The sequence below is a fragment of the Triturus cristatus genome, chromosome 6 (genome assembly GCF_964204655.1).
Source record: "Triturus cristatus chromosome 6, aTriCri1.1, whole genome shotgun sequence".
Classification (NCBI taxonomy): Eukaryota; Metazoa; Chordata; class Amphibia; order Caudata; family Salamandridae; genus Triturus; species Triturus cristatus.
In genome coordinates this window covers 1,480,117,702-1,480,140,465 of record NC_140589.1, presented here as the reverse complement: position 1 = coordinate 1,480,140,465, position 22,764 = coordinate 1,480,117,702, and positions in this window count along the sequence as shown.

Sequence of the window (22,764 nt, the reverse complement as noted above, 5' to 3'; positions counted from 1 at the left end):
CTAACGCTGAAATTCTGCTAATTTCAGCGTTACCGATCGCTATTTGGCCACATACATCTGGCCCTTAATCTCCCAGCTCATACTATAAAATGAATGTGTCCTTGTGTAACGTAATGGGTGCTCATGTAAAGTGCTCCAATACCTTTGGATCGAGTTTGCGCTATATTAATCTGCAAAAATGAAATAGGTGAGAGAGAGCGATAAAACACATGTTCTGCCAGGGAGTGCTGAATGAAAATGAAGAAAGTATGAGCAGGACCACTAGAATTATGCGATGCTGCAGCATTTTTCACATAGTTATGGATTTGCAGCTTTTGCCTCGTAATCCATCATGTGCAACATAATCTGCTGATTTTAACTGAAAAGATTGTTTCTTGCTCTAATGAATGACAAGTTACTAAAAACATAGTGACATGTTCCTTCGCACTGAGAGACCTTATGCAAAAATTGACCAGTCATCTTTCAGTTGCTTATTGCTGTATTTGGGTGTTAAATTGGTGCGAATAAGGTGAAATATTTTCCAGGCTAAGTTACCTGGTGTAAAACTGACAGAATAATGACGTAATACTGTTACAAAATGTACTGCATTATGCCACATAATTTGGCTTTTTCTTGACGCATAATTTGGCCAACTCTGTTGCATAATTTGGATCTCCCCTGCTGCAAAATTCTAGTGTGTAGGAAGCTGGCTCTCTATATACTATACTAAAGTAAGGTATAGTGTGCACAGAGTCCAGTGGATCTCCAGAGGCTTTACAGAAGATAGCGTAGGTAATACTAATGCTCTCTTTTGTGGTAGTGTGGGCGAGCAGTTAGGCTTATCAGAGGGCTGTGTTAAGCGGGCTGGAGGCATCGGATGCAGTGGTGGATCCGGAAGCAGGGTTTCGCGTTTCAGCAGTCCACAGAGGCCTTTCTTGGAGTTTCTTTGTTGAATAGGGCTGCTGTTCTTAGGAGTTCTGGGCTTTGTTGAAGGCGACAGTCCTTCCAGAGGTTTTTGGAGGCTGCTGGGCTGCTGGACAAGTTGTCGGGTTCTACAGGATCTTCGAGGCTGCAGACTGGCCGATAGGGCTGGGACCAAGTCAATAGCTGTCTGCAGTCTTCCTCTGCTGCACGGCTCTTCTTTGCCCTCTTCCTTCGTAGGTCATCAGGAACTAAGGATTAAGTTTCAGGGGTGCCCCTAAATACTCAATTTAGGAGCGTTACAGGGGCTGAAAGGTAGTAGCCAAAGGGCTCCTTACCTCTAGGGTGTCTAAACCCTTTGTATGTCCACTCCCTTTGGGGAGGGTGCATACCTCAAACCCTATTGGCTAGAATCCTCCAAAACAAAATGAAAGATTCTCAAAGGAGGAGGTCACTTCAGCTCAGAACATCTTTGGGGTGGTCCTGGCGTAGAGGGGACACACCTCTCCTGCTTACTAATTTTCAGGCCGAATTTGCCAACAAAAATTGGGGCTTGGTCAAGGAGGCGACATCTCCACTAGCAGGGGAGGCCCTGGTCAGCATAACAAAGGGCAGGAAGCATCTGAGGCTCACCACTCTTCAATGCTGTTCCTGCTTGGGGGTAGGTGTGAAGCACCTCCGCCCAGAGCAGACTTTGTTGCTGACCAACGCGAGCAAAAGGTTCCCATCTCAGGGGTTCAGAAATATGTCTAGAAGGGGCAGGCTGGTGCATACCAGTCAGGCACATATCAGTGCGTTGGTAGGTTTTCAGGTGCCCTCTGAGTGCATTTGTTAATGAATCCAACACTGGCATCAGTGTGGGCTCATTAATCTGAGATGTTTGGTACCAAACGTCTTGAGATTCGGTGAAGCCATCATGGAGCTGTGGAACTCGTATTGACAAGCTCCCAGCCCATGTACTCAGTATGGCTTCACTAGGCACTTATAATGTCTAAGAATAAACTTAGACACTATAGGGACATAATATCTGCTCATGCAGTTATGCCCTCGCAAGAAGTATAGTGCACCCTGCCTTAGGGCTGTAAGGCCTGCTATAGGGGTGACTTACCTATGCCTATTGCAGTGCTTGCAGGCCTGGCATACAGGGATGTGTGCCAGGTCGACTCTTCACTTTTATCTGCATCAAAACACGCAGGCTGCAGTGGCAGTGTGCATGTGTTTGGTGAGGGGTCTTCTAGGGTGGCATTGTTATTGTTATTGTTACTCATACTTATAAAGCGCACTGTAACCCTACGGGCAGGGAGCCAATGTAGCTCCGCCAAGGCCTGGGATGCTGATGACCGTTGTGGTCTCATTAGGACAAACTTCACCGCCACAGTCTGGATTCTCTGGAGCCTCCCAATCAAATACCTGGGAGACTCCAGTAGCAAAGCATTGCAGTAATCCAAATGGCTCAGGATAACACTCCTTACCACTAAAGCTCTGGCCTGGATTGGTAGCATCAAAAGAATCTTCCGAAGTGCTCTGATAAGTGAAAAACTACTCCCCACTATTTTGTTGACTTGAGTCTCTAGGTTCAGTTTGGCATTAAAACTGTCTCCTAGGTTTCGTACCGTCTCAATGGGTACCAAAGGTACATCCGTGGAGATAGGCTAGAAGTCATTTGGAAGTGTGGGAGGCACTTTCCCTACCGCACAGAATTTTTCGCCATTGAATTGCAAGGAGTTGTTTCTCAGCCATTTTACTGTTTCTTGCATACAAGCGTGAAACTTTCCTAAGGAGGTGGTGTGATCCCCTTCCAGTGACAAGATCAGCTGAGTGTCATCAGCATAATTTACAAAGCTAACATTGTATGACTTAATAATATCCATCAACGGACTCATATAAGCATTAAATAGTATAGGGCTGATTGCGGACCCCTGGGGTACACCATGTTCAATGTCAACAAAATCTGATTGATAGGGGGAGAGCCACTGCCTGCCGTCTGTTAGCCAGGTAGTATTGAAACCATCGGAGGGCCACCTCCACCACCCCCATTCCTTCCTGCCTAGCTAGAAGGACCGCATGGTTGACCGTATCAAAAGCGGCAGACAGGTCCAGCAAATTCAATATAGCTGACTGTCCTCTGTCTGCACGCATTCAAAGATCGTCCAAGACGGTTACCAGGGCGGTCTCCGTCCCATGTCCTGTGCGGAAGCCGAATTTCGCATCCTCCAGTTTGTTATTAGTCTCCGGAAACTTAGAGAGTGCCCTACTCACCAAGCGCTCTATAATCTTCACTGGGTAAGGTAAGAGAGAAAAGGGCTTATAGCTCTTAGGGTACGAGGGGTCAAGGGTTGGTTTCTTCAAAAGTGGTGTGATTATCGCTTGTTTCCAGCAGGGTGGTACCAATACACTACTTAAGGATTGGCCACACAACTGACGGTGTATCGGGAAGAGTTCAGGTCCTAGCTCTTTCCAGGTTTTATGAGGGAGGGGGTCAATAGGCGAGCCTCAGGATACACTTAAGGCCTCTTCTGAGGGTAGCTCAAAATGGTCTAGGAGAGCCACCTGATCTCCTAACTTGGTCCCCCTAGCCCCACTCCATTGATTGTTTGATGATGACCTGCCATCTGCCCCAATGGAATCAGCCAAGTCACCCACTTTCATCCCTTCAATGATTTTACTAATTTTCTTCTTGAAGAAAATTAATAAATCATCACAAAACGCCTGTGTAGGAATGATCTTATTTTGTGTGCAGTCTGGACTAGCAATATCTTTCACAATTCTAAAAATACTCCTGGAGCTATTGGCTGCCTTCATGATAACATCTGCATAATATTTTGCTTTTACAATAACAATTTCTTTTTTGTTGCTATCTATTTTCTCCTTCCATATAACTTTTTCATTTTTCCACATACTCCTTCCTCCATTGCCGCTCAGCATGTTTGCATTCCTTTTTTAAATTCCTCAATTTTTCATTATGCCAGGGGGCAGATGGTTTCCCCAATTTCCTGATAATTTTTAAAGGAGCGATCTGATCAAGCCTTTTATTTATGCCTCCACAGAATGCTGCATAGTTCTCATCCACCTGATTCCGGGGTCAAAGGTCCCATTTCTGTGGAAAACATGAGACATCTTTGACCTCTTCAACAATCCATTCCAGTCCCTGCCTGTATAGCTCCTTCCCTCCTTAGGGGCAGAGGCTTTCATACTAGGGTTAGCCACCCGAAACGTAACCAGATGGTGGTCAGACCAGCCCACCGGTCGGATACTTTCGAATACGATTGAGTCTTTATCGGCAAAGATCAGATCCAGTACATGCCCTCCCTTGTGAGTTGGTTCTGTGACCCACTGAGGCAAATTCATATCCTCACAAGATTGTATAAGGTTTTTATAGCCTGAGTCTGACTTCCCATTGGTCCACAGGTTACAATCTCCTAAGACTAGCATTCTAGCATGGGTGAGCCATATTGCTAAAGACATCGACCATATCCTGCTGAAGTTGCAGACTAGCTGCCCCCGGACGTCTGTAACAGACCATAATGGTCAGCAAATGCCCAGTATGATTTTTTAGAGAAAAACCCAGCAATTCAATGCCTGTCACCTCATCAATGTCCATTGGTGAAATATCCCATGAATCTTTGAAAATAATCCCATCCCCTCCACCTCTGCCACTGGGCCTAGGCTTGTGAAATGCTTTGTACCCAGGTGGGCAAGTCAAGCATTATTCATGCTGTAGCCCTTAGAGGCCCTCTCTGGTCGCAACACCCTTGGTACCACTGGTACCTTTTACAAGAGACTTATATGTTGGCCAGGGGTGCGCCAACTGAGGAAGCAAAGGTACAGTTTTGGGAAAGAACACGTGATCTGGGAACCTGGTTAGAAGGAACTTAGTGGACATTCAGTCAAAGTGCATCAGAATTAGGCAAAAAGTGGGGGGTGACAATGCAAAAAGGGGCACTTTCCTACACAGTGGCCCTGAGTATAATTCTCTGAATGTGAGCAACTGAAGGATTCAAGTGTTTGTGATCTCTTTTTGTTGTGTCTGTGTGTTGGATCCAGATTCTGGAATTAGAATCTTATTCAAAGTTAATGGCGATAAGAGAAGGAAACGGAGAGAGAGTTAATGGGGCTGTATAGCTGCCAATTTCTTAATTACTGAATAAACTTTTTTAAAATTATTTTATTTGTAGTTTTACAAATTATTAACACATTTCAATTATGTATACCTTTGCACCACCATTACATGCACTGTACAGGATGATATAGCCCGAGAGCTCCTGAAAATGGCTTCCGTACTGAACCTGTTCACATACACAATACATATCATACCAGCAGACAGCATGCATTCAGCCCCTCCCCACCCTCTCTACCTAAACCACTCCTCGTGTTTGTAAGCCTCAGATACCCTCAAATCAGTGCTTAATTTGAGCCGGTGCTTTCCTGTGCTGAGCACCGGCACCGAATTGTCAACACCACACTTAGGGCAGTCTGCCACAAGGTGGCGCTGCTCATGTAATTTAGAGATGAGCAGTATAACAGTTGTTTAGGAAAACAAATTACATTAAAAAAATTGCTGATACCTGCCTCCCCAGTCATTCCTTTACCTTTGGGGACCTGGAATAATCTGAACTGTCGAATTTACATGCGAAAGAGATGGTTAGTAGTTGTTTTAGCAGTGATGACAGGGGTGATGGGTGGTGCAAGCTGCAGTGGCCTCCTGGTCAGAGGCCGGGCACTAAATATTTTACAAACTAAGCACTGCCCTAAATGTCTTTTGGTCGTGAGGCTGGTGGTAGTTCTTCCGCATACGTCGTTAAATGCTCTTTGCAATAGACCAAGTCTGCTATCCAGTCTTTAAAATCTGGAGCTTTCGTGCTGCCCCACTTCATCGCAACTCGTCGTTTGGCCAGCAGAAGAGCGATGGATATCAGCCTGCGATTTAACAATGACTTAACACTTAACAACCCTAGTAGACAGAGTTGCTGAGTGTTGGTTAATGATTCTGAAAGCATATCTCGTAATACTTTCAACACCTTATCCCAATATTCTTTTATTGTAGGACATGCCCACGCTACGTGTAAAAATTCTGCTTGCGTGGTTGCGCAGCGTGTGATTGTATCATGTTCACAAAGGCCATATCCATGCAATTGCATTGGGGTGTGGTATGTTTGCTGCAGAAATTGATAATGCACAGGTTACAGTCAGGCATGAGCATCTTAGTTAGTGTGCAGCAGAAAGCCCAGTCTGCAGCTGATAGTGGAGTGTCCAACATGGTATTCCACTTATCCATCGCCTTTTCAGCTTGCCTGAACTGCTCTTGTTGTGCTGCAGCATTGAGTTTAGTGACAAGGCGGGCGCATGTGAGTACTTGCAGCAGTACCGGCAGGGTATAGAGCGTTGGGTGTTCCCGGGGAAATGATGGATATAATTGCTTAATCATCAGGCGCAGTCTTAAGTAGGTGAAGCTAGTCAGTGGAGCAGTCCTATTGTCCTGGGCAGTAACTGGGGGATTAATAAGTTGTTCTTCGTGAAACAGGTCACTCATAGTACGCAAACCATTCTCTGCCAATATTGTCCTTGTCCTCTGTTTGTGTGTTACGGATATATCTGGGTGTTGTGTTAGTGAGAGGACCGGAGCTTGGAGTGGGAGCTTTTGGGCTCGCCACCTCAGTACCCGCCAAGCCGCCATAGTGCTTTGAACCGGGTTCATCACTGCAAGGACTGCCCCAGTGGTATTACTATATAAACTTACTTGGGATTCACCAGTTTGTCTACGTCTGTATGCTGGTTGAGTCTTCATAACACTGGTGATGAGCTGTATTGTGCCTACATTGGCAGCTGGCTCAACAGATGATCAGAGACAATGTGTTGGAAAGCAGCTGCTGTGACAGACGACCAGAGAGGACATTTCCCGTAGCAGGAAGTGGGTCTATGGGTGAGGCAAAGCCATCGGACTTGCAGGGCAGCTACTATCAACATGATTGTGGTTTGTAAATGGTTTAACTGACAATATCGGCATTCTATACACAATTTCTGTGGGTCATTTATCTGTTCCTTGTTGTTGACGTCACACGCATGCATGTCAGCATGAGCACGTTCGCCAGCCATCTTCTCACAAGAAGGGTTCCCTGACCTTCTATTCATTGGTACAGAGTATCGTGCCTGCACTAATCACCACTTTGTTACAACAGTGTTGTGCCTTTTCATCATTATTTGCCTGATATCTTATGAACTCTGGTACACAGTCATTGCAGTTTCAAGCCTGACCTGTGGCCTTCTCATTATTGTTTGCCTGATACCTTATGAACACAAGTACCATCCTTTAGGCAGTTAACTCTACTTTGTTGTTATTATGTAAGCAATTAATCCCCTGCCACCTTTCCTGCAATTGCCTGGAGAACCAGTTATTCCTTGGATGAAATTGTTTAGAGCATACAGTGCTTATTTGAGCACCATTGATGGGTTCAAATTTAAAGCTGATAGGTAGAGATGGTTATTGGAACATTCTTTGGGATTGGAAGTCAGGAGATTTCTGAAATTTGGCATTTTTTATTCCGGAAGAGGAGGATTAATAACTTGATGAGTATGATGAGGCTATTAAAAGTCTAGAGAAACATTTTTTCCAAGCCTCCAAATTTAGTTGTGAGAAGGCATAAGTTATTTTCAAAGGGACAGTTTACTATGGAAACCATAGCTATGTATTTTGCTTCTCTGGGAGTCTTACAAAAGACACACAATTGATGGATGGAATGCAGAACAAATCAAAACATTCACACCCAGTCAAGAGAGCTGGGTGAAATACATTGTTCTTTCGCTCACCATGCCACCCCAGTTTAGACCAGGCCATATGGAAATCAGTATTGACCCTGTGCCTCATGGGAACAGTCCAGCCCGAACTGCCAAGCCAGGTCCTCCCTGGACCAGAAACAAGCATCCTAGGACTGGTTTCAGGGTTTCACCCATTATCAGCCAAGATAGCTTGAATCCAGTGGCACAGTGAGCCCGGACCCACGTCTGGGCATACCCGGCACACTTAGGGCGAAGAAGCAAAAGACACACAGTTGATGGACGAAATGCAGAACAAATCAAAATATTCAGCCCAGTCAAGAGATCTGGGTTACATCCTTCATTTGCTTGCTCACCATGCCACCCCAGTTTAGACCGGGCCATATGCAAATCAGTCTTGACCCTGTGCCTCATGGGAACAGTCCAGCCCAAACTGCCAAGCCAGGTCCTCCCTGGACTGGAAACAAGCCTTCTAGGACCAGTGTTGGGGTTTCACCCCTCATCAGCCAGGATAACTTGAATCCAGAGGCTCAGTGAGCCCGGGCCCACGTCTGGGCATACCCGGCGCACTTGAGGCAAGGAAGGAAAAGACACACAATTGATGGATGGAATGCAAAACAAATAAATAAATTCACCCCCAGTCAAGAGATCTGGGTTCAGTCCATCATTCTTTTGCTCACCATGCCACCCCAGTTTAGACCGGACCATATGCAAATCAGTCTTGACTTAGCATCAAAATGTGAATTTCATTAATTGACTGATCGACTCATCAGGGATCAATTATTCTCAAGGTGTTTCAATAAAACAATACAAGAAAGACTACTTACTTGCAAACATCCATCTCTTGAGGAAGTGATAGATATAGCTAATAGTATACAAGATTCAAAAGAGTCAGTTAAGGTCCTAAACAAAGATAATGAAAATAAAGTATGCATTGTAATGGGTAATCAGTTAAAAAAACTGAATTCTATGCAAATAAAGAAAATCCTCAATTGATTTTGTTTTCTATGTGAATTAAAATGTAATCTTGCATCTTTTAAACAGTGTCCTGCCATTAGTAAGCAGTGTGACATATGTGGTGTCATTGAGCATTTTGCTAGAGCTTGTAGGAGAAGTAACACGTCATCTCTAGTCAATATGATTGCTGATGGAAATAAAGATCAATATGGAATGACCAGTACCATCGAAAATTTATTTAGATATAAACAGGTACATGAGGATGATTTTCCAAAGTTCAAACATACTACTGAGAACTTTTGCATAGAGGATTTGTGGATACCATTGTTGACAGATTCTGGATCGAAGATAAACATTATGTCTAAGAACACATTTGAACCTAATAAATAACAGAATGTTTTATGTCCTCCTGATATAACTCCTCTTGTGATATGATGGCACAGACATTGATATTGAGGGTTATTTGCAAATTACAATTGAATTAAAGGGATGGTCTGTTGCAGGAAACATTTATGTACTGCATTCTGTTCCTGACATTCTTGGGTGGCAAAACTAGGGTTGCTTGGGCATAACTCTAAAACCTGGGTGTGTGAAAGAGGTTTTGGGAGTTGATGATGTATATGCTGTAATAGAAGTGCCATCTAATATGCAAAGCATTTTGGAGACAAATAAAAACGTTGTGGTTTTGTAAGATAAACTATGGAACTTCAGGATTTTTAACATGTTCTTCAATGAAAGAAGGAAGTATACCAGTCACACATATATTGCGATGTGTGCTAATGTCAGTTAAGGAAGGTTTGGAAAACCTTATTCAGCCACTGTGCTCTAAAGATGTTATTGAGCCCACATAATCTTCTTTGTGGATGTAGCCAATCCTAGTTGCATGCAAAACAACAATGAGTTAAGAATGTGCATAGATGGAGGAGGAGCCAAGATGGCGACCGGAGCAGACGCTTGAGCGCCCGGCTCCGTCGGCCTTTGGCCTCGGACTATCATCCTGCTTCCTATCCTCGCCGATTTTCGAGGTGCAACGTGTGCGACGACGCGCTGACCGCGCCGCCGCTTTCCCGGAGTCTTAGCCCGCCCGGACGCCGGAGTTCTTGGTGCTTTTGTTCTCCGCACTGGACCCCTGCTCTATTGTGGCCTTGGCCGGCCCCCTGGAAGCTCCGCAGTTACCGGACCCGCTAGCGTAAACCTGAGCCCCACGGTCCCGGTCCCACCTCACACCACGGACTGTCGCCGGATGAGCCGGGGGAGGGACGCCCAGACACCTCCTGCGCCCCGCAGCTGATGGGCTGGAGCTACAGGGTAAGCCCCGGTGCGGCGGGTCTCCTGCCCCGTTCCGTGGACCGCGCTGTGGGAGGCTGCAGACCCCCTTCTTCTATTGCCTAGTCGGCTGCAGAGAGAACCCGAGGGAAGGGCAGCGATTGTTGGCTTTTCCCTGTTGCGGCGCAGACCTGAGGGGAATTGCCTCCTTGCTACGACCTCCCCCCCTGGCCACCGTACCGTGCTGCGGTAAAACATGGCGATGATTGCCTGCTCGCGGCTGGGGGATGCTACTCCGGTCTCGCCCGCTGCGCCCTCCCTCTACCAGACACCAGCTCCACAGTGCCGTCCCGGATTGCTACCGATGGGGGGGAGCAGCCTCCGCTGACATGCGGCTCCGTTCTGGCTGCCCTGCGGGACTTGCGTCTACAAATGTGTCTTGGCTTGCAAGCGCTGAGTGAGCGGTTTGACTCCATACTGTCGGCTGCGGGTCGTGAGCGCCCCGTTCGTCATCAACAAGGCGTGGGTCTGCCAGTGCTTTTGTCCTCTTGCGGGGACGCAATGGCTGTTTATGATCGTGCTACACTGGTGCCTGCCTCTGGCTTTACCGGCACCCAGGATCAATCGCTCTCCAGCTCAATTGCGGATACTTTGTCTCCCCGTTTATTGCTGCCTGCTTCGTTGTTGCATGCCTCATCGTGCCCGCAGGGGTATCCAGCAGAGCGACACCTGACGTCCTCGAGGAACTGTTCACGGCGGCCTACTGCTTCTTTTCTGTGGAACTCCTGTGCTTTACATGCCAGGTTTGGACTTTATGTGGTGTACAAGGGGACCTCAATAGATGGTCGGCGGCCATTTTGTGACTCTACTTCACCATCTTCTCCCAAGCGGCCATATTGTCTTTGTCTGCACGGGGGGCGGGGCCTTCATGTAGGGGCTGGTGTAATCTTAAGCCCGCGATCGGGCCAGGGCTAAACTGATTTATATCGCCATGGTTTCACGGATGGGCTGGACTGGGACTGGAACTGTTTGCATATGTTGTGCGCACTCGTCGCGGTTTGTCCGCCTTCACTTCAATTGTTGTGACACGTTATCTTCCCACGACCGCTTTTGGCGTAGTGGGTTCTCAGTGTGTGGAGGCCATAGCTGGCCGATGGTTTCGGGCGCTCTGGGGTAACGTAGGCTCCTCCCCACTTACCTCTCTGTTCTCTTATTTTTCTTCACTCTATTCCTACTTTCTCTCTTGTCTATATTTCGGGTTCGTTGGGCGACAGGCACTATGCTGGGGGGGGGGCAGGCCGTAGCCTCCGCATTGGTGTAGGGTGGGGGGGTAATTCACTGTTTCTACTTAGTTCTATGGGCCTTTTTCTTTTCTGTTTCTGCGCTATACTTGTTTCGATTCGGGGTCCGGGTGTGGGGTGGATTGAGTGGGGGCGGCTCTGGAGGGGTGCATATTTACTCATGTGACTATCCTGTTATATAACTGCATCGCCTCTCTGCCTGAGGTTTTCCTTCCATGACCGTTTTAATGATGCTGCTGCTCTCCCGTGTGGTGAAGCTATCTTGCGGACTCGAATCTCCTTGGTTCTCATTCTTTACTGATTTTTCCCTGATAAAATTATTTTGAAAAACCTTAAAATTAACCTTCACTTCTCCTTCCCCTGGTGTCAAGGATCTCTCCAGTGTATACCTCACGACTCGTTGCTAATCTTGACCGTTGATGCACAGGGGATGTAATGTTTGTACCAGTGCTTAACCGTACCGTGGCCGGCCTGACGGTTGTAGGCCCGTATTTGTTCTTTTAATATGCACAAATAAAGGTTTTTAAAAAAAAAAAAAAAAAAAAAAAAAAGAATGTGCATAGATGTTAGAAGTCATAACAAATCAATTTGTGTTGATGGCCATCCGTTACGTAAAACTGATGAAAATATGTTTACATTGGCTGTAGCAAATGTCTTTTCTAAACTAGATATGCATTCAACACACTATCAAGTAGTATTGGCTGAAGAGTATAAGCACCTCACAGCATTTGTCACTCCGTTTGGAGTATTTCAACTCTGCAGAATGCTGTTTGGTCTAGCTTCAGCAGCTTCTGTGTTCCAATGAGTCATTAGTAATGAGTTTAAAGATCTTCCTGAACTGTTAGTATTTTAGGAGGACATATTTGTGTTTGGAGAAAATTTAGTGGAACATAGGCTGAGGTTGGAAGCAATTCTCAATGCACTCACGCATAAAGGGCTTAAATTGGGGAAAGACAAATGTGTATTTGAAGTACAAGAGGTAGAGTATCTAGGGTATGCTGTTTCAGGTAAGGGTATTGCCCCACATCCTGAGTTACGAAAAGCAATAGAAGAAGTACCTGTTCTCACTAATCACAATTACAGGCATTTTTTGGCGCTGTGTGAGTATTATGCTAAATGTATTCAAAATTTTGCAACAAAAGCTGAACCACTACACTTGCTACTTAAGAAAAATGGGAATTTTGTGTGGAATGAAGAACAAGATTCAGGATTCTATAAGTTGAAGAAAGAGTTGGCTATTGATCCATTTTAAGCCCATTCTCCCCTAGTAAGTCCTTATGCATCATGGTTGATTCTAGTGGTGTCAGTTTGGGGCAATTCTGTCTCAAGGGAAAGGCATTTGCTTCACGCACCCTAACTAGCCTAGAACGCTCCTACTCGGTCATTGAGTGAGAAATGCTTTCCTGTACCTGGGCAGGAGTGTATTTTTAAAGCCTATGTTTGGGGTACTAATTTTCTATTACATACTGATCATAAACCTCTAGTTCCCATTCTTAATTAGACGAATGTGCATTCCACTAAAGCCACAGCCAGATTAGTCAGACTAAGCGTGAAATTGCTAGAACATCATTTTGATGTACATCCCTGGTGGAAAAACAGGAGAGATGATTTCCACATCTTTGTGATGTGACAGAAATAAATAGTGATGTAGGGTCACAAGATGTTGAATGTTTAGTGGCAAATGTGTTTTGAAACTAAGCATAAGCAAAGCAAGGGCTGCCTTCATTCAGCTAAAGAAGTGCTGGCGCTCCAAATCCACAAAGCAAGTGCTGCCTTCATTCAACTTAAAAAGATCTGGCGCTCCAAGGACCTAACACTTCAAACGAATATCAGGCTTTTTAACACCAACGTAAAATCGGTCCTGTAGGAGGCTGGCTTAGTATATGGTGCTCACTTATGTAAGAGTAGCACACTGCACTAATCCAGACAACCATTTATGGTGATTTTAGTGGTCTTAGACGACCTTAGAAATCTCTGAGTGGTAGCTGTGGAGAGCAGCCTTCAGGCTTAGTCCAGAAGGAGTGTAAAGCATCTTGCTTTACTAGTAATAATCATGTAGTGTTGGTTAAGTGAAAAAGAACCCCACAGTGTAGTTATAAAAATATGTATTTATTATAAACACTCACTAACACATTGCAATATCGACGAATGCCCATCGATAATGGAAGATGCAGGAGAGTTGACGGTGACCTTGGCACTGCAGCTGTGCGGACTAGGCGTTGCTGTGGAAGACCAGGGGCCGTTCAGGAGCTGTTCCATTTCGGATGTCAAGAGCCTGGGGGTCAGTGTCCAGCAGAAGCACCAACAAGCCTTGGCAACGGCAAACGTAGTAGGTGAAAAAGGTGCAATGTTCAAGGGACTCACCACGAGCAGGTAAGTCAGAGTGGACACCGAGCAAGCAGGGGAGCCCACTGGAGCCAAAGAAGACCCTCAAAAGGACCCACAGGCCGGAGACACAGGAGTTTCAAGAGGACCTCGAGGAGCTTACCAATGATAAAGACCCACGGTGCAGAGGATGCAGTGAGTATGAAGATCTTGGTAGCAGGAGATAATTGAGGCTGGAGCTTTTTGGTGCCCCGAAGATCTCTGGAAGAGAGAGTCAACAAGCCTTGGCAATGGCAAGTCGATGTGGTGCACAGGGGTACTGTTCCGGTTCCGATGAGGGATACTGACTTCAAACTTGCTGTGAAGACAGTGCAGGCCTCAAGGAAATTGCAGAATCACCACCTGTGTTGCTGAACCTTTCAGAATGTCCGTAGGAGCTCAGGAACAGCTTTGTTGCGGTGCCTACAGATGCAGGGAGATTCCTTTGGGTGTCTTGGATGTCTACAGGCCTGTAGAAGAACCTGTATGGAGCACAGGCACAGACGACACAGAAGACTAGCAGGGTGACAAGACCCGGAGCAGCAGGAGTCTTCCCAGTTGCAGTCTTGGTTACTAAAGTGAAGTTCAAAGAACCCAGACGGTAGAAAATGAAGTGGTTTCGGATCTGAATCTTGTCCCACAATGAATCTAGGGAACCACCCACAGGTAAGCCCTTAAGTACCCTAAAGAAAGGGTTGGGACGATTCAGGGGTCCCTCCCACTGGAGGGGCTGGACAGTGGAGAGAATACTCCCATGTCGTTTGTCCAGTTTTCGCGCCAAAGCGGGAGCCAATGACTCCCTAAACTGGTTCCAACTGGAGTATGCAAATGCGCACCAAATGTGCCCTTCAAAGCAGTCTAGTGGAGCTGACAAGCGCCCCACCCTGGCCCAATACACTAAGTCCTGTCTGGGAGGTGGTCACATATGACAGGAAACATATTGTCCTACCTTCCCCTGCTTGAGCTTTGCTCAGCAGCAGGAGGGCAGAATCGTGTCTCTGGTGGGCAGCAGCCAGAATTTGTTGTCCGGGTCTAGAAGACGTATACCAAAGCACTGAGGGCCTCCAGGAGGAGCTTTACAGTGCATGGATTCATACCTCCAACACCGTTTACAGTGTTGGAGGTATGATTCCCACATGTTTGATACCAATCATGCCATGGTTCTTTACAGGCAGTTCAGAGTTGCCATTGCGTAATGACGCATAGCCACTCTATGTATCGTAATAGCTGATGCAGTTACAACCCGGGAGAATGGAATCCGTGGATTGTAGGGGTGTCCTGCTCATGCAGGGGCACCCTTACACTTATAACTAAGCACCCTGCCTTCAGGATTTAAAGGTCTGCCTTAGGGGTGACTTATAGGTTTTAAGTGCAGTGACCTCAGATATAAGAAAACATATCTGTCGTAAGTGGTGCTAGCAGCAGCTTACTCAGGCTGCAATGGCAGGTCTGTAGTCACCTTTTGGGCGATCTCCCATGGGTGGCATAATACATGCTTCAGCCCATGTGGGTCCCCCTGGTGTACCAATGCCCTGGGTACCTTAGTACCATATACTAGGGACTTACAAGGGTACACCAGTAACCAATCTTGGGGGTACCTGACATGGTCCAATTTAGGGAAAAAGCACAGAGACGGGGGTCTTGAATAGCAGGATCCCAGTCAGACTAGTCAGTAAAACATAATGACACCAGCAAAAAGTGGGGGTAACCATGAAAGCAGATCCTAACTTCCTACAGTCCTTCTGTATGAAGTCAAACATGGACGACAACAGTGACCACCACCAACAAAGTCCAGACCTTCATCAGCCTCTGTCTGAGTAAAATCCTACAAATCTGCTGGCCAAACACCATTAGCAACGACAACCTATGGAGGCAGACTTTCCAACTCATTCTCATTAAGAAATCATCAAAAGACGCTGGGGCTGGACAGGTCACACCCTCCTCAAGCCTTCATCAAACACCACTAGGAAAGACCTGACCTGGAACCCTCAAGCAAAAAGGAAAAGAGGAAGGCCAAGAAACACCTGGCACAAAGCCTTGGGGCTAACTGCAAGGAGATGGGTTAGACCTGGAGTCAGACTGAAAGAATACTCCATCACAGAGATGGCTGGAGACTCCTGATTGATGTACGATACCCTAGGAGGGGTAGTAAGCATAAGTATGTAAGTGATGGTAAAAATGTGAGAGAAGAATGTTGGAGGGAGGTTCTTGCAGAGAATCTTGTGTTAAATAAAGTTATAGGATATTCACTTCCGGGATGATCCAGAGAAGGGAGTCTCCCTATAGAATTACAATCTTATAATAAGATTCAAACTGAGTTGTGTGTGGAAGATGGATTGCTTTTTAAAGGTAATAAATTAGTGCTGCCATACATGGTCAGTACACTTTGTTTGAATTTAGCCAGCAAGGTCATTTGGGATGACTCTTAATAAAAAAAGATTGAGACCTGATGTTGGACAGGGGTGGACAAGGAGTGGTGTAAACATTGAGTGTTCTGTACATAGAATGGTAAAGGTGTCAAGTGCTGTGCCCTTCCCATAGGTGAAATTGAAGCTCCCAAAGAGGTGGGAGAAACTGTCTATTGATTTTCTTTACTCTTTCCAATTCTTACCAGTTAACCAGCTGTATGCTATTGTGATGACAGATAACTTGTCTAAATTATTAGAACCCAACACTAAACCTGCTGTCACATTTCTCACTGATGTATTTGCAGGAGAGGGGTATCACTTAGAACTAGTATCTGCCAATTGGGTGAAGTTCAAGTCTGTAGAAATGAAAACAAATTTGGAGGATGCATGGATTAATCATAAGAGATGTAGTTTGCATTATCCACAGGCTAATGGTCAAGTAGAAAGAGAAAAAAGGGTTGTTACTGAGTGTGTCAGAAGAGCAATGATTGGGTGTGTCGGAGGAGCAATGATTATGGGTGGTGATGTGGTTGATGCTATTTGAGCCATGTTTTGGTCTTATCGCAACACTCCACACTTGGTTACAAGGGTTTTGCCTTTTAAAGCATTGAGGGGAAGACATTCTTGTGACTTTTAAGACCTGCATGCTTGAGTACATTTAAAAGTATCACTTCAACTATAAAATTACCTCAAGATAGATTAATAAGCCAAACTCATGTTAAAATGGAAATCTGTTGTGAAAAAAGCAAAAATACATATGATGCTATGAAGACAACCAAACAAGTATGTTTCAAAAAAGAGGATTGCATGCGAGTCAAATTGCCAGAATCTAGAGTAATGAAACGTAAAGTGAGATACAGTTCTCATTACTTAGTAGATGAAGCCAGTAATGATTCTTGTGCTGTTAAGTTGTAAGTTGAGCAATGGACATTGTTGGATTCTGCATGAGTGGTTAAAGTTACTGAAAGGGATGGTAGTACCATCAGTGAGAGTTGTAGCTCTGCTTCTGAGTTTCCTGTTGTGGTCAATAGCAGTGGCTGCCACAAAAGGAAGTGCTATCACCTGCTTGAATTTCATTATTATAGTTTGAAATTAATGTAATATATTGTCTTGAGCTATTGCATATTGTTTCACTTTTCTCATTTGTTACATTTTACTGATATATGTTTTTCATTTGTAATTGTAAACCACCTCCCAGACATGACTTAGTGTACTGCCAACAACACCAGACTGTTTTAAAGGGCACATTTGGTGCCCTCCTTGCATACTTCAGTTTGAGCCAGTTCAGGGAGCACTTGGCTGAGGGTGGGTCCGCAGATTCGTCTTGGGACAAGACTCAAGACTAAAACCACGTCACTCTTCGACTGTCTGAAGACTTGGACTTTGATGGGCATCACCTGGAACCGAGACTGAACGAAGGATGACTCCTTCTGCTCCTGGTCTTGCTGTTCTGCAAGTCTTCTCTGTCGTCTGTGTCTGTGCTTCTTGCAGGTTTTTCAACAGACCTGTGGGCATCAAGGACACCTGAAGTAATCTCCCATGGAGTGAAGGAGTCACTCCCCTGCATTTGCAAGCACAGCAATGAAGCTGACTGGTCTGCTGCTCCTGTCGTCCTACAGACTTACCGTGGCTCAGCAATACAGGTGGTAGTTCTGCAATTCCCTTGCAGCCTGACCAGTCCTCTCTGCAATTTTGAGGCCAGTATCCCTCGTTGGAACTGCTGGGACCGAACCCATGTGCCCTACATTGACTTGCCGTTGCAAAAGCTTGTTGGCTCTGCACTCGAGAAATTTTCGGGCTACAAGAAGCACCAGCCTCCAGCATCTCTTCCTTCCAAGCGCAACATCCTCACTGCATTCTCTGCACTGTAGGCCTTTGTTCTTGGTGAGCTGCTCGAAGTCCTCTAGCAACTACTGTGCCTTCGGCCTTTGGGTCCTCCTGAGGGTCTTTCCTGATAGCTCAGGGCCTGCTCTGACTCTCCTAATGTTCATGAGTCCCTTGGACCTTGCTGGTCCCAACGTTGGTCCTTCTTCATTCTCCATGGCAGTTACAGCTACCAAGGCTTGTTGTTGTTCCCGCCAGACACTGACCACCTAGTCGCCAACATCCAATGTGGGGCAGCTTGTGTGCAGGTCCTGGTCTTCCTCAGAGTCACTTGGTCCTCACAGCTGCATCAACAAGTTCACCGTCAACTCTTCTGAACCTCTCGACATTGGTGGGCATTGCTCTACCGTGCCTCCTGGTCACCTCCAAGTAGCATAGACTCTGCCCCTCCGCTTGCAGGTTCTTCACTTTCAGAATCCACTCTTGGATTCCATCGGGCTTCTTCACCTTCTTCTCCAGAGGCATTTACTTCCAAGTCTTCCATTGTCGTCTATGGAGGTTTCCGACGTCTCTTCACCCCGATGCACCTGGCTTCTCTGGTGTAGGTAACCTGGTTTCCAGGGCATCTACGGGTGGGGTGTCTCTCCAACCTTCTGTCCACCAAGGGAATTCTTCGAGGTCCTCTGGAAGGGACCTTCTTCTGCAAAACTACAACCGCGACTTCTCCATTGACTCATAATGGTCACGTGGCTGTGTTCCGCCTCTGCACACAGCCTCCGTGGGGTTCCTGGGTACTTGGCTTGGGTGGTTCCTTGTGTCTCCGGCTCCTACGGATCTTCTGGTCTAAGTCCCATCCTCCTTTACATTTCACATTCCACTTTCTTAGTATATGGTTTGGTCTCCCGCTGGAGACCACTGTGTTTTGTGCTCTTTACCTTATTGCATGTGCAGTATTGTAGTGTGCTGTGTTGATATCTCGGGGTAGGAGATATACCAATGTGTTAGTGAGAATTGTGTAATAAATGGAAGTATTTTTATAAAAACACTGTGTGGTTGTTTTTTATTTAACTTACACCATAAACTGGTAAAACAACCTGCTTAACACTCCTTCAAAATAAGCTTTAAGACTGCTCTCCACAGCTACAACTTTGAGAGCTTTCTGTGGTTATCAAAGACCACTAAAACCACCATAAGGGTTTCCTGGATTAGTGCAAGGTGCATCACTTAAATAAGTGTGCACCATATACTAAGCCAGCCTCCTACAAAGTGGTACTAATAAAGTGAAATATTTCCGGACAGCGTTACCATGGGAAATAAATTACAAAATAATGTAGTAATACTGTTACAAAATGTGCCACATTATACTGCATAAGCTGCCTTTTCTTACCACATAATTTAGTCAACTCTGCAGTATAATTTTGACCTCCTTTGTCACTTAATTCCAGTGGCCATGAATATCATTCTCTGAATGTGAGCAATTTAAGGATACAAGTGTTAAGATCTCTGTTTCTTGACACCGCGTGTCGGATCAGGATTTTGGAATTGGAATCTTGGTCGGAGTTAACAACGACAATAGATGGAGAGAGGGTTGTGTAGTGAGCCACCTCGCCACTATTGGGTCTCATCTCTGCCCCAGATGTAGTGCACTGCACCCTCTGGCCCGGCGCGGCCAAAGGATATTAATAAAGGGGTTGAGATCGTATGTGGTCTTTGTAGCCGTATTATTACCAGTGAGTGAGTGTCAGTAATTGTAAGGTACCAGGCCTTATTCACCAGCGAGTGGCTAGTGCTAGCGGCCCCTGGTAAAAGAAGTGATGAGGATGCACCCACGTTGGGGTGCCAACCTGCTGCCACAGTGTTGCCCGCTGCATTCTGCGGCCCCGCCTGGCAGCTCCGCTTCCAAGTGGGAGACTACTGATTCCGTACCTCCTCTGGTTACGGTAACCAGCTGAAGACCTGCTGCGGCGGCATACACAGGCCTGAGGTACGGTGGAAGAGGTGCGCGTTGCTGCCCTTGTTGCACCCCTGCAGCCATGCCCTGATTGCCGCCAGAAGAGTTGGAAGCAGACGGAGGCTAGTGGGGCCAGCGCCTGGGCCTATTTCTGCACCCTTAGACTGGTGTATGCGCTGTGGTGTAGGGGGAGAAGGCTCATTCAGGTCAGGATGACTGAGCGTCCCTCAAGGAGCTTGCTTCTGTCCATTAGAGGTGCAGGAGGAGGAGTGGAAGTGCTTGCGGACCCTACCTTCCATTGCAGGACCTGAGGTGTAGGACTGTGCTTCGGTCCCTGATTCCAGCGCCGTGGCTGATGAGGACAATGATGCACGTGCCGGAGGGCCGCCTCTGTGGCCTACTCCCCAGTAGCACACCTGGTGAGTATTCTCCAATATTTCAGCAAACTTGTTATTCCGGCTGAGCCCAGGTGGAAGACGTAGGTGGGTAGGCTGAACAATTACTTTATAACCACCTGTGAAACTGACGGCACAGTCAAGCGTTCCCTGCTACTACACTTTGCGGGGGAGGAGATCTATAAATTGTTTGAACATCTCCGTAACACTTGAGCAGCGGATGACTACGATGCGGTGATGTGGGCCCTCAACGCTCACTTTGACCCACAGCTGAATTCCGATTTTGAGTGCTTCAAACTGCGCCAAACCCGCCAGCGCAAAAAGGAAGTTGATCAACACTTTCTATGCCCGTATCCATGAGCTGGCCAGCATGTGTAACGGCGGATGATCAGCCCAAAGAAATCCAAAGTTGCAGAAACCAGAAACTCAGAGGCCTAATACTATGACAACCCAACATCAGATTGGATGACCATCATGGCATAGTCGCATTACTTGTCAGCCACAAGGGCCACAGAGATGGACATGGCCATAGCGCAAATACCAAGTGAGCTGCCCAGTGTGAAGGTGGAACATGCAGATGCTGTGTAAACAAGAGCAAAGATTACATGGCCCAGGGTCACCATTCCGGCACAAATGGGTGCGCAATAAAGGAAATGCAGCTGTGAAGACCATACCATGGAGAACTGCCTCCCTCAAGGGAAGACATGCTCGAACTGTGGTAAGCCCAACCACTTTGACAAAGTGTGTCGAGGATGTCCAAGGAGTAGAGGGGCCCATGAGCGGTAGACCCTGATGAGATAAATTTGTCAGATCTCTCAGGATGACCAAGGACTCCAGGGAGTAGTCAAGCACCACAAGTGGAGGGGGCAGACAGCAGGACGAGTCACCCTCTGAAGAAATCTTCCTCATCTCGTTCACAGAACACCTCAAACGGCACAGGAGGCCGCAACCCACCTGTGTGGCTGAAGTAGCTGGATCATCCATCAAGGCTGTCATCAACACAGGAGACTTGGTTAATGTAATGGGCATCCAACAGTATCGACACCTCTGTCTGACGCTCACCCTATCCCCGGCACACACCAAGATCTACACATACGGTGGGGACACTCAGCTACTGCTCAAAGAACACATGGAAGTCCAGGTTTGGTCGCATTACCAGGAAACTCTTGCAGCATTCCACATCATTGACAAGGAAGCAGACACAGTTCTGGGGTCCCACATGGCAGAGGACCTTGGTTTGGCGTCATTATTTTCTGCAGGATGCAAAGAGTTGGACTGGGCCAGACAAAGAATGTCTCACACAGTTTTGGAGGGTCAGGCATGAACTCAGTGCCACTCAAGTGGGCCTCGGTCTGAGGGGACAAAGACTGGTTATCTCAGAGAGCCTGACACGACAGGTGGCTATACTTGCTAATGGGGGACACCAATGAAGGGCAAAAAAAAGTCATGTCTACGGGGAAAAGTGTGGTTCCCTGGGTTGGAGGCTTTAGTTGATGACCTTGTGAGGCAATACGCAGCTTGTCATGTCACAAGCTGTCCTGAGGCACCTGCACTGATAATAACAGAGGACCATGGTCATCCTTGATTTTGGCAGCTTCCTGGATTGAAGGAGTACCATGGTCCTCATGGATAGCCACTCAAAGTATCCTATTGTGGAGCTTGTCAAATCGACTCTCTTTGCGACAGAGGCCTCAGCCTTGGAGAAGGTGTTCGCCCTATTCGGCCTTCCAGAAGAGATAAAAACAGATAGTGGACTGCTGTTTCAGGGATTCGAGTTCCAAGATCTGCTCCCCCGCCTAGGTATACTGCATCGCTAGATCACACCACAATGGACATAAGCCAATGGCGAGGTTGAGCGATTTATGTGGACACTGAACAAGGCCCTGCAAATTGCCGTACACGAAGGAGTGAACCCGGAGGCTAGCCTCCATAGATTTTTGCTGGAGCATAGGGGCACCCCACACTGCACCACACAGTGCTCCTGTGGACTCTAATGCTGAGGGGCTAGCGGCGTGACACACTTCCAGTACATCTGGACTGGACTCAACTCAAGTATGATCCGGATGGGACCCAAAACAGCTGGATGCAAAGCAACACAAGGGCAAGCATCAGAAGGAGAGCGACTCACTGCCGACTTGGACCAGGATATCTGGTGCTCCTGAAGGATCACCAGCCTCGGTTAAAGCTCAGGACGCGATTTGAAACAAGTGTATGGGAAGTAATGACGGTGGAGGACATGATGGTGTACGTCCAAAAAGGAGAGGAATCAGTACCCACGAACGTTTTGTGGTTCAAGAAATTGGATGTCCCTAGTCAGGAGAGACTTGAAGAGGAGGTGGTCCCAGAGATTGGAGACCTCACTGCGACGGACAGACCTGCGACCAACAACAGCATGGTGAACCGCCTGTGTGAAGAGCGACTGACAGAGTCCCGTGAGTGAGTGAGCCTGAAAGGTGGCCAGAACAGGTCCTGGAGTTAGCAGTATTGATCTAAGGCCCCTTCCCAAGCCGAATCAGAGAATAAAATACTTTGTACATTATCTCCAGGTGGAAGAGTCACAGCATAGGGAAGGGATGTAGTGAGCCACATGGCCACTATTGGACCTCACCTGTGCCCCGAATGTAGTG